The sequence below is a fragment of the Pleurodeles waltl genome, chromosome 10, assembly GCF_031143425.1.
Source record: "Pleurodeles waltl isolate 20211129_DDA chromosome 10, aPleWal1.hap1.20221129, whole genome shotgun sequence".
NCBI lineage: Eukaryota > Metazoa > Chordata > Amphibia > Caudata > Salamandridae > Pleurodeles > Pleurodeles waltl.
The window spans coordinates 522,439,792-522,451,948 of record NC_090449.1 but is presented as its reverse complement, the minus strand read 5'-3'; positions in this window follow the sequence as shown (position 1 = coordinate 522,451,948).

Genomic DNA, 12,157 nt, shown 5'->3' with positions numbered 1-12,157 from the left:
GGGCCTCATTGTAGCGTTCCTCTGCCCTGGTCCTGGGATTCCTCACTGGGGTCAGTAGCCAGGACAGGTTGGGGTAACCAGAGTCCCCCAATAGCCATACACGGTGCCTCTGGAGTTCACCCATCATATCAGGGATGCTGCTATTCCGCAGGATGTAGGCGTCATGCACTGAGCCAGGGATTATCGTATTTACCTGCGAGATGTACTGGTCTGCCAAACAGACCATTTGGACATTCATCGAATGATAACTCTTCCAGTTCCTGTACACCTGTTCATTCCTGCGGAGGGGGACCAGAGCTACATGGGTCCCATCAATGGCACCTATGATGTTGGGGATATGTCCGAGGGCATAGAAGTCACCTTTCACTGTAGGCAAATCCTCCACCTCAGGGAAAATGATGTATCTCCTTACGTGTTTCAGCAGGGCAGCCAACACTCTGGACAAGACGTTGGAAAACATAGGCTGGGACATCCCTGATGCCATGGCTACTGTTGTCTGAAAAGACCCACTTGCAAGGAAATGGAGCACTGACAGCACCTGCACGTCAGAGGATATTCCAGTCGGATGGCGGATTGGTGACATCAGGTCAGGCTCCAACTGGGTACATAGTTCCCGGATTGTGGCACGGTCAAACCGGTAGGTCACGATGACATGTCGCTCTTCCATTGTCAACAGGTCCACCAGCGGTCGGTACACCGGCGGATTCCGCCATCTTCCGGCAGACTCTATAAAACACACCCCTTCACAGACCACAATCCTTTGCATCAACACTGCAAGATAATGAAGTCTGAGCACCTTTTTTTATGGAGTCCATGGATAAGGCACCCTTTTTTTTCACCATCCCATTAAACGCCCTGCGCACACTTTTGTCCATATACTCCCTTTTGCACTTCCAATGTCAAGTAAGTCGCCGTCACCCGTTTTTTGTTCCACCATGTCACATTCCAAAAATCCCTATTTGTCTAAAGATGAGTCAAGAGTTATGGTGGATGAAATCATAAGAGTAGAGCCACAATTGCTTGGAGCAGAAGTCAGCACACTCCTCGCAGAAGGAAAATGTAAATGTGGGATAGGATAGGTGACAGAGTGAATGCGGTAAGCACCACCCTGTGCACAAGGGAGAACTTTAGGAAGAGGTGGAATGACCTCAGGGGCAGGGTCCATTCCCTGGTCTCCAGGCACCAGCTGCAGGCCAAGAAGACTGGAGTTGGCCCTCCCAGTGCCCCATTACATCTCTATTCCTGGGAGGAGAAGGTCTTGGTCATCCTGAAGGCATGACAGGAATACCTGGGGAAGTGGAATCTGGTGAGTCACAACACTAAAAATGTCACTAAAATGCCATGTCATGCATGCTCAAAGCTCAACCTTTGCCTCATTTACTGTCACTCAACTTACCAGCCAAATGTTTACCTGTTCAAAGACCTCTATTTGGCTACTCCCAATTGAAGTATATTCACCTGGGAAGATGATATTGGTATAGTGTGCATAGCACAGGGACTGGTATGACTCACACTCCTAGCAGGCACTATTTCCATAACTCCAAACACCAGACCAGTTGTCACTTGTCCAAATACCCCTGTTTGGTACCTATCAAATTAAGGGTACACACCTGTCAAGTGTGTGTAATATAGGAACTGACTTGACTACAACTCCCAGGAGGCACTAGTCCTGTAACTACAAATAATAACACCGTAGTCACATGCTCCAGTACATCTGTTAGTGAACTCTCAGTTGAAATGTACTTACCTGGGGGGGAGAGCATTGGTCAAGTGTGTGTAGTAGAGAGAGTGATCTGACTGCCACTCAGAGGAGGTACTGTTTCAGCGACTCCAAACACCTGAACAGTGTTAACTTGTCTAAAATGTGGGAAGTGAAGGGAGTGACATGACTAATAAGGCCAGAAAGGTCCCATGTCTGTAAAACCAACCACCATCCCAGTGTTCTCTTGTCAACATACCATTGTTTGTCAACTCTCAACTGAAGTGTACTCACCTGCAGGGATACCCCTTGTATGGTGAGTCTAGTACAGGGAGCTACATGACTGCAACTCTCAGGAGGCTCCGTTACTGTCACTTCAACCACCTGTCCAGTGTTCACTTCTCATAATACCCATTTTCGGAAACTCACAAATGAAGTGTACTCACCTGGGGTGATAATGTTTGTACAGTGTGTGTAGTACAGGGAGTTAGATGACTTCAACTTACAGGAGGCTCTGTTACTGTCACTCCGAAGACCAGCCCAGTGTTCACTTCTCAAAATACCCTTTTTTGAAACTCAATTGAAGTGTACTTACCTGGGAGGATTCCATTCGAATAGTGTGGGTACTAAAGAGAGTGACATGACTGCAGCTCCCAGCAAGCCCTGTACCTGTACCTCCAAACACAAGCACAGTGGTCACTTGCCCATATTCCCCTGTTTGTCAACTCACAAATGATGTGTACTAACTTAGGGTGAAACCATTTGTATAGTGTGTGTAGTACAGGGAGTTACATGACTGCAACTCTGAGGATGCTCTGTTACTGTCACTCCAACTACCAGTCCAGTGTTCATTTCTCAAAATCCCCTTTTTTGGAAACTCCCCATTGAAGTGTACTCACCTGGGATATCATTTGTAAAGTATGTGTACTAGAGAGAGTGACATGCTTGCAACTCCCAGCAGGCCCTGTATCTGTACCTACAAAAACCAGCTCAATGGTCACTTGCCCCTATACCCCCGTTTGTCAACTCACAACTGAAGTATACTCACCCAGCGGTGATAATACTTATATAGTGTGTATAGTACAGGGAGTTACATGACTGCAACTCACATGTGGTAGTTTTTATATAAACACAAACATCAGCCCAGTTTTCCCTTGTCCAATCACCCATGAGTATCAACTCCCAAATGAAGTTTAGTCACCTGGGGGGATAACATTGGAAAAGTGTGTAAACTAGATGGATTAACCTGACATCAACCTACAGGAGGCACTGTTTCTCTGACTCTAAACACCACAACAGTGTTCACCCCTGTTTGTCAACTCTGAATGTAAGTTAACTCAGCTGGGAGGATACCATTTGTTTAGTGTGTGTAGTTGAGAGAGGGGCATGACTGCTAAGGCTATGAGTACTGTCACTGTTACCTCACTCACCAGACCAGTATCCTCTTCCCCAAAGACACCTGCTTGGTAACTCATATATGAAGTGTACTCTCCTAGGGTGATAAAATCTACTGGGACTGACATAACTGCACCTCACAGTAGGTACTGTTTATGTAACCACAAATACCAGCTCAGTGTTCCCATATCCAAAAAACCCTGTTTGTCAACTCCCAAATGACGTGTACTCACCTGAGGGGGGATAACATCTATATAGTGTGCGTAGTACAGGGACTGACATGACTGCAACTCATAGCAGGCACTGTTTCTGTCATTACAAACACCAGACCAGTGATCGCATGCCCAAATCCATCTTTTTGTGAACCCTCAAATTAGGTTTACTCATCTGGGAGTGACCAAAATACAGATCATGCTCAAGTCAGAATTGTGTCTGGCTGCCTAGCTCCATCTTGTCCTCCTAACCCAAGATGACAATATTGAGGACAGGAAGAACAGCTTACCCAGTGTACAAAACAATGATCCCAAAGGCCTCAAGATGCATAGCTAGAACAGTATTGGCAGCAGGCACATTCACACTACACTAACCACTTGATGATTCCACACACATATACAACAAACTCCTGTGTCAGCCTGCATCACAGTCAACTAGGCCTCAAAATGGCCAAAGGCATATCTTTCCTACCCAAAGTTTTTCCTGCACCAGTGGCAAGATGGCATTTTCCAGCCATCCTCCCAAGTGCTAATGATCGGCACATTTCAGCACCTGCTTTAGTTAAATGGAATTGGCATGCTTCACAAATGTCATGTCAATTCACCCAATACCATGAGTACCTGCCACAATAGGATTAACTTTAAATTAACTTTGTACAAGATCCATCCTTAATATAATACTAAACTGTTGGAGGTAGATGTTGCAATGCAACCAGTAACATTGTATCTTTCACACCAACAGGTTGAGCTGCCACTGGACACACAGAGGCCACAGAAGAGACTGTCAGTACCCTATGGATGGAGCCCCCAGTGAAGTAGGCACTCCTGGATGTCTGGACGTGGAGGACTGTTCTGGCCCATCTGGGTATCCCGGTCAGACACCAACAGCGAGTCTCACTGTGGCCAAATCAACACCTCCCAGCCTGGTTGCCTCAACATCACAGCCAACCATTCACCCCCTAACCTGTATACCAAGCACAGTGTCTACCATCTTGTGCCCCCCAGTCCAGGATCCTGAGTTGCAGCGCAAAAACTTCAGACAATGAGGGTCCATGAACCAGTGGGAGAAGGCACCCTGTGGCAAAAGCACAGGCCTGTGGGGGTTTGGTGCATGGGAAGGATGCTTTGGGCCAGTAGGGTAAGGCCACTGGATCTGCTCCTGTCTAGGACACCATCAGCCACATCTTGGGGGTCTATCAGGATTCCCAAGGTGTCATAGGCCAGATTTAGACCGAACTCAGGACAATCAAGCAGCTATAGAGAGACATGCAAAGGGACATGTGAGAACAGATGGAGGGCCATAATACAAACATGACCTCCCTAACAGGGATGATGAAGGACCTACTCAGAGTCCTGAGCAGGGCTATTCAAAACCAATTTTCCCCTTCCTTTGACTCGTCAATACCATGCACAGCAGTGCCAGCCACTGGAATGGAGGCCCTGCCAGTAGAAGAACCTGCTCCAGACAACCCTACCTCTGCAGCAGCGGATCCACCCACTCACGCAAGTGAGGACGTCCAGCAAAAAATCCAGGAAGTGCGGATGGCAAGACACCCACCACTGCCAGCAAGTTACCTCTTCCTAAAGGAGCTGATCCTCAACCGCACACCAATTCCAATGGGAGGAAGACTTTGGACTCCAAATGGCATGGCATCTACTCCAATGATGTCATTCACCATGACGGACACCTTCAATTTATTTTTTTCTTCTTTTCTGTCCAAATTCTATTTTCTGCATCCGCATTGTAATAGATTCATTCATCACAAACTCATTGTCTGCTTGCTTAATTTCAACATTTTGCTATGTAGAGATAAAGACCATGCAAACCATATGCTGAAGACATAATTTACCTGGGCAAGGAGGGAAATGTTACAGGTACACAATGTCATCAGCTCAGCACTACAACCATTACATAGAAATACATCAGTACAAGTGTCTGGTCACACCAATACTTTTATTCCAGTGTACAGCACATAGGCTGTCTACATGTCTGGACGTTTTGAAACAAGAATGTGTGACGTATACAGCCCCCTAGACCATAGAAGGACGGGATTTGTCAGACATTATCCTGCAGAGGAGGCAAATATTAAAGTGGATGATGTCCCCAGCTTCAGACTTATCACCTACCACATCAAAGTAATCCAACATCACATAATCCAAAATGCAGACAGATGGCAGTGAAGCAGTCCCTGATCACACTCCCATCATATTCCAATGACCATGCATCTGGTGTTATGACACAGATTTATGTCAGTGTTTGGCACTGCAATAATGAAACACATCTACAGCTACACACAGGTCATACAAGAAGAGTGTTTAACCAATATGGAGGAAAAATGATTTGGTCACAGTCTATAACTACATATTTCATGCCCACATGATGACACACATGATGCATTCGACACAACACAGCACACAAAATAAGTCCAATGTGTACTTCTGACCTTCCACCCAAACACTGTGGAAGCTGGGAAGATGTCTTGGCACAAGTTTCATACACCTCAAATCTGTGACCTACATTACCTGGAACAATCCATGCCCACTTTGCATGTCAGAACAGCATCAGATACATCATCACAGTTGCCGAGATTAAAGCAGTGGGCAAACCACCCACTGGAAAGACTTGAGAGACTGTGGCTTTGCACTCCCCAGGATAAAGCAGTGGGCAAACAACCCACTGGAAAGACTTGAGAGACTGTGCCTTTGCTCTCGCCAGGATGAAGCAGTGGGCAAACCACCCACTAGAAAGACTTGAGAGACTGTGGCTTTGCACTCCCCAGGACCAAACTGTGGGCATGGAGCCCCCTCGTGGAGCAGTGGCGCTGTGCGTTCATCAGGCTGAGGTGCCCCCTCCCCCTCCCCGAGGTGCCTGTATATTTTCTATGTGATGCCCCTCCAGTGTTCTCTCCATTTGGAGTCAGGTATCTAGTGTGGGTCTTGCCCATGCATTTTGGGCCCAGTGGTCCACGGACAATGACTGGTGCAATATCCGGATTTGTGTATTTGGTGTACATAATTGTATATACTGGATTTTGCATTTTGATAATGATATTTCACATGATTACATTTGTTCAAATCATTTCCTTTTGTCCTTGCGTTCTTCCAGGGGGTTGGGAGGGTGTAAATGTTGCAGCATGTGTTTGTGTGTAAGGTGTTGTGGGTGAGGGTGGGGGTGTTGCGTGTGTGTGTCACTCTCTTTTCCCTCCCCCCTCCCCTGTGTTGTAGGTGCAGTACTCACCGTGGTCGTCGCCGTCATTGGAGCAGGAAGACCATTGCCGGCAGTATCTGCAATTCGGGCTCCATGGTGTCCTGGTTCCTCGTGGGGTGTGGAGAGGTGAGTGTTTTCCCTTCTGTGTACTGTTTCCACCGTGTTTTTATTTGTGTTAGTTCTGCCCCAGAAAAGGTGGCGGATGGGCGTGTTGTGATAGGGTGGGCGGTACATTGTCTCCCGCCTGTCTGTTGGCGGTCTCCGCTGCACTGTTTGTTTGCACCACCGTGGCGGTCGGAGTGTTAAAGTGGCTGTCTGTGTTGGCGGTTTCCGCCACGGTGGTAATCCCATTTTCTTTTCAGCCGGCCTGTTGGCGATATTACTGCCGCTTTAACACCGACCGCCAGGGTTGTAATGAGGGCCTAAATCTCTGCAAAAAAACTCCTTGTGTGGTAAAAATCAACACACAGCCTGCAAGAAATGATGCACAGCCTGCCTCGTGGTGAGAAAATTACCTGATGCTGAACCGGAACTAGGCAGCCCGAGTTCCAGACGAGGAGATCGACGCAGCACCAGCATTGTGACCAGAAATTTGACGCACGGCCCACTGGATCGACGTAAAGATGAACTGGAACAATGTAATTTGACTTTCTGAGAGGAATCGATGCAGCGGCTGCCGTGCGGTAGAAATTTCCATGCAATGCCCACCGGATCGACGCAACCCCTGTGACTTCATCCTGTACGCCCAGGATTTCAATGCATCATCCCTGGGGCGTCCAAAAACCCCGCAACCTGAAGAGGATTCCAGTCTCTGCCCCAGAAATGGACGCAATGCGTGCCCTGCGTGAAAACTCAATGAGGCAACGTCTGTGTGCACTGGAAAAATTGACGCACACCTCCCCATTTTCCAGGCAACTCCTCCTCTGCGGTCCCTTGTGGAGAATTTGAACACAAACCAGGTACTTTGTGCTTGCAACAGACATTTGTTGCTTTTTAAAAGACTAAAATACATTTTATATCATTTTTACAGTGATATTTCAACGTATACTTATTGAATCTTGATCGTTTTGACCTGAATCTTAACAAATAAATATTATATCTTTTTCTAAACACTGTGTGGTGTATTTTGTGTGGTGTTCTACTGTGTTATTGCAAGATTTATTGCACAAATACTTTACACATCGCCTTCTAAGTTATCCCTGACTGCTCAGTGCCAAGCTAGCAGAGGGTGGGCACAGGATAATTTGGATTGTGTGTGACTTACCCTGACTAGAGAGAGGGTCCTTGCTTGGGCAAGGGGTAACCTGACTGCTAACCAAAGACCCAATTTCTAACATTGGTGATCAGCAGTGAGGATAGGACTTGTATTTGTGCAGTGGCATACAATAGCTAAGTGTTCACTACCTACCCACAGTTGAAGGTCAACTTGATTTTTTATCTTTTTCTGCAATTTTATTCTCTGCCTGATTTTTAACTAAATCTTCATTCAACATGTCTCTCTCTGGGTCTGAAGCAGGAGCTGAAGAGTTCGACCTAGCCGAGCTGGAGACATACACTGTCAAACAGCTGAGGGGGTTCTGAAAGGGGTTGGGAAAACCCACCCAGGGTGCCTCCAAGAAGGAGGAGTACCAGATGGCACTGAGGACCTGGGCAGAAGACCATTCAGAGGAGGATGTTGAGGATGAGGAGCAAGAGGAGGGCCCCTCATAGGATTTCTTGTCATTAGTGGGGGATGTTACCCCTGGAATTTAGCCCCCTAGTAAACTAGGGAGCAGTGTCTCTAGCCATGGCCTGACCACAGAGGAAAGGAGGGAGGAGAGAGAATTCCAACTACAAATGGCAAAGTTAAACCTGGCAGCAGAGGAGAGGAAAGCAGAGAGAGAGGCTGAGAGAGTTGCCAAACAAGCTGAAGCCAAAGAAGCTGAGGCTGCAGCTGAAAGAGCCTTGGCTGAAAAGAAACTTTTGTTGGCTCATGAACTGAGTCTCAAGGAGCTGGATATTAAGGTGAGACAGTCTGAGTCCAGCAGTGATGGTGACAGCATACATGCAGGACATGCTGGGGAAAGGAAGGTTTGTATACCCAAAAATGTAGGGCCAAGTTATGTGTTGGGAGATGACATTGACAAGTGGTTGGCTGCCTATGAAGTTGCATTAAAGGCTCATGAAGTCTCGGAAGAGCAATGGGGGGCGGCCTTGTGGTGGTATGTACCAGTAGTGGCGGGGAACACACTCCTTGCATTGGATCCTAAGGATCAAAACAGATACACACCCATGAAAGCTGCTTTGTTGCCAAGTTTGGGCTGACGCCTGAGAAGTACCGTCAGAGGTTCAGGGACAGCACCAAACTCTCCACACAGAACTGGGTAGACTTTTTTGATTTCTCCAGTAAGGCACTGAATGGATGGGTGTGGGGCAGTAAAGTAGATGACTATGTGGGGTTATATAATGCAATCCTGAAAGAGCATATGTTCAGTGTTTGCTTTACAGAGTTGCACTAGCATCTAGTTGACAGTAAGCTGAATGATCCTAGAAAGCTTGCTGAGGAGGCAGACCTCTGGGTTAGCACTAGAGTATCCAAAAAGGTACCTGGGGGGTCACCCACAAAGGTGGCCAGGGTTCCCAACTGAAGAACGAGGGGGGAGAAAAACTTAAAAATAAGGAGTTCTCAAAAAGCCTCCAAAATAATTTCCGAGGGGGGGTAAACAATCCCCACCTGAAGCTGACAGGAAGCCAGGGTGCTTTAACAGGAAGAATGGAAAGTTTATCTCCAGATGCTTAGAGTGCTTCAAGTTTCGACATCCTAAGGGTGACTCCCAGTGTCCCAAGAGGGCACAGCACCAACTGGAGGACAGACACCTGGGTTGGCTAGTGTAGCGCTTGGGGGCAAGACAGTCCCAGTTAGCTTTGGGGAGCAGATAGAGGTGTCACTAGTATCCCTGGGAGATAAGGAAAGGGTGCCAAAAACCCACATGCCTGCCAATACTTTCAAGTATAGGCAGTGGGTCACCATTGATGGGCAAAGGGTGGAGGCTCTGCGTGACACAGGAACCAGTTTGACTAGTGTCAGGGGTCAGCTGGTGTCAGCAGAGCAAATCATCCCTAATACATTCCACCAGGTCATAGTCGCTGACAATCGTGAGAGTCACCTACCAGTGGCTCTGGTTCCCTTTGAGTGGGGAGGGGTCTCTGGTACTCTAAAAGTAGCTGTGAGTCCTGCCATGCCTGTAGATTGTCTGTTAGGCAATGATCTTGAGCATACTGCCTGGAAGGAGGTAGACCTCAGATCCCACCTGGAGATGTTAGGTTTGCCTGAGTGGGTCTGCATGAACACAAGGTCCATGGCAGTTTTGGAAGGGAGTCAAGGGTATCTGGAGCCTGGAACAATGGCCCAGACAGCTTCACAGAAGGAGGGCAAGGGGCACGGGAAACGAGCCTCAGATATACCCATGGTGGTGGACGTGGTCCCAGAGGAGGAGGCCCCTGAGACAACTGGGGAGGATATTGCTGATGTGGGTAACCTGCCCGAACTTGCTGACTGTCAAGTAGAGGGTGGGCCAACCAGGGAGGAATTCTGCAAAGCGCAGAAGGAGTGCCCCACTCTTGAGGGTTTGAGGCAACAGGCCTCCCCCCAAGCAGCAGGTAAAGCCTCTGGTGATCACCACTTATATTGGGAGAATGATCTCCTTTACAGTGAGCCTAAGGTACCGGCCACCAGGGAAGCACATGTGCTGGGGGTCCCCCAGTGTTCCCCGGCCTTCCTACTGTGTCTGGCTCACGACATCCCCCTGTCAGGACATCTGGGACAAGACAAGACCTTTGCCAGGCTTGTCACCCACTTCCGTTGGCCTAGAATGCGGGTAGCCTCAGTACATTTCTGTAGGGCCTGTCCAACCTGCTAGGCTAGTGGGAAGACAGGGAAAAGGCTTAAGGCCCCACTCATCCCACTCCCAATCATTGGCACCCCCTTTTAAAGGATGGGCAATGACGTCATTGGTCCCTTGGGCACCCAAACTGCCTTAGGCAACAGGTTTAACCTGGTTTTGGTGGAACATGACACCCGCTATCCTGAGGCCATCCCTGTAAGGACAGTGACTGCACCAGTGGTGACCAGAGCCCTGATGGGAATATTTACCCATGTGGGGTTCCCCAAGGAGGTTGAGTCTGACAGAGGCATAAACTTCATGTCAATGTACATGAAGTCCATGTGGGATGAGTGTGGGGTAACTTACCGGTTTACCACCCCTTACCAACCTCAAACCAATGAGCTTGTTGAGAAATTCAACAAGACCCTAAAAGGCATGATTACTGGGCTACCTGAGGCCATGAGGCGTAAGTGGGACGTCCTCTTGCTATGCCTTCTCTTTGCTTATAGATAGGTGCCACAGAACGGTGTGGGGTTCAGCCCCTTTGAACTTCTCTATGGTCACCCTGTCAGGGGACCATTAAGCATTGTCAAGGAGGGACGGGATAAAGCTCCAAGACACCTCCTCAGGATGCTGGCCCTCCACAACCAGACCCAGCATTTCTGGAAACAGGCCAAGAGTAACCTTGAGGCCAGTCAAGAGGTGATGAAGGAGCAGTATGACCAGAAGGCCACTCTGGTAGAATTCTCACCTGGCGACAAAGTCTGGGTGATGGAGCCAGTAGAGCCTAGAGCTCTCCAGGACCGCTGGACTGGCCCATACAAAGTGAAGGAGCAAAAGGTGGAGACCACTTCCCTAGTGGACCTTAAGACCCCCAGAAATCCCCTAAGGTTTCTCCACTACAACAGGCTGAAGCCTCATTTTGAGAGGTCTGACATCAGTCTGCTCCTTGTGTCAGATGAGGGCATGGAAGAGGAGAGTGAGCCTCTCCTCGACCTCCTCTCTGCCAAAGAAAGTGATGGGTCAGTGGAGGGTGTTGATCGCTCTGACTCCCAGACTCCAGAACAGAGAGGAGACTGCTTTGACTTATTGGAGCAGTTCTCTTCCCTGTTTTCCCTCACTCCTGGACTCACCCACTTGTGTGTCCACGATGTTGACACAGGAGACAGTCCCCCTTAAAGAACAACATTTACAGGTTGTCAGATAAGGTGAAGGCCAGCATCAAGGAGGAAGTCGCCAAGATGCTGGCCCTAGGGGTTGTTGAGAAGCCCAGTAGTCCCTGTGCCAGGCCTGTGGAGCTGGTAACCAAGGATGCCGCACCCGGTGCCAAGCCAGAACTCCGGTTCTGCGTGGAATACCAGGATCTCAATTCAGTCACATGGACTGACGCTCACCCCATCCCCCGAGCTGATGAGCTCGTAGACAGACTAGGTGCTGCCAAATTCCTCAGTACTTTTGATCTCACAACAGAGTACTGGCAGATCGATCTCACATCAGGGTACTGGCAGATTGCCTTGACTGAGGGGGCTAAAGAGAGTTCTGCATTTATTTTCTACACCTGAGGGCCATTATCAATTCTGGGTGATGCCCTTTGGGTTGAAAAATGCCCCCGCTACCTTCCAACGGGTGGTTAATGGGGTCCTAGCTTGCAAGGATGCGTTCTGCACATCCTAATTAGACGACATCTCTGTCTATAATTAAAGCTGGGGGGAAGACCTGCCATACCTCAAGGAGGTGCTTCAGGCCCTGCAACAGGCAGGCCCGACCATAAAGGCCAGTA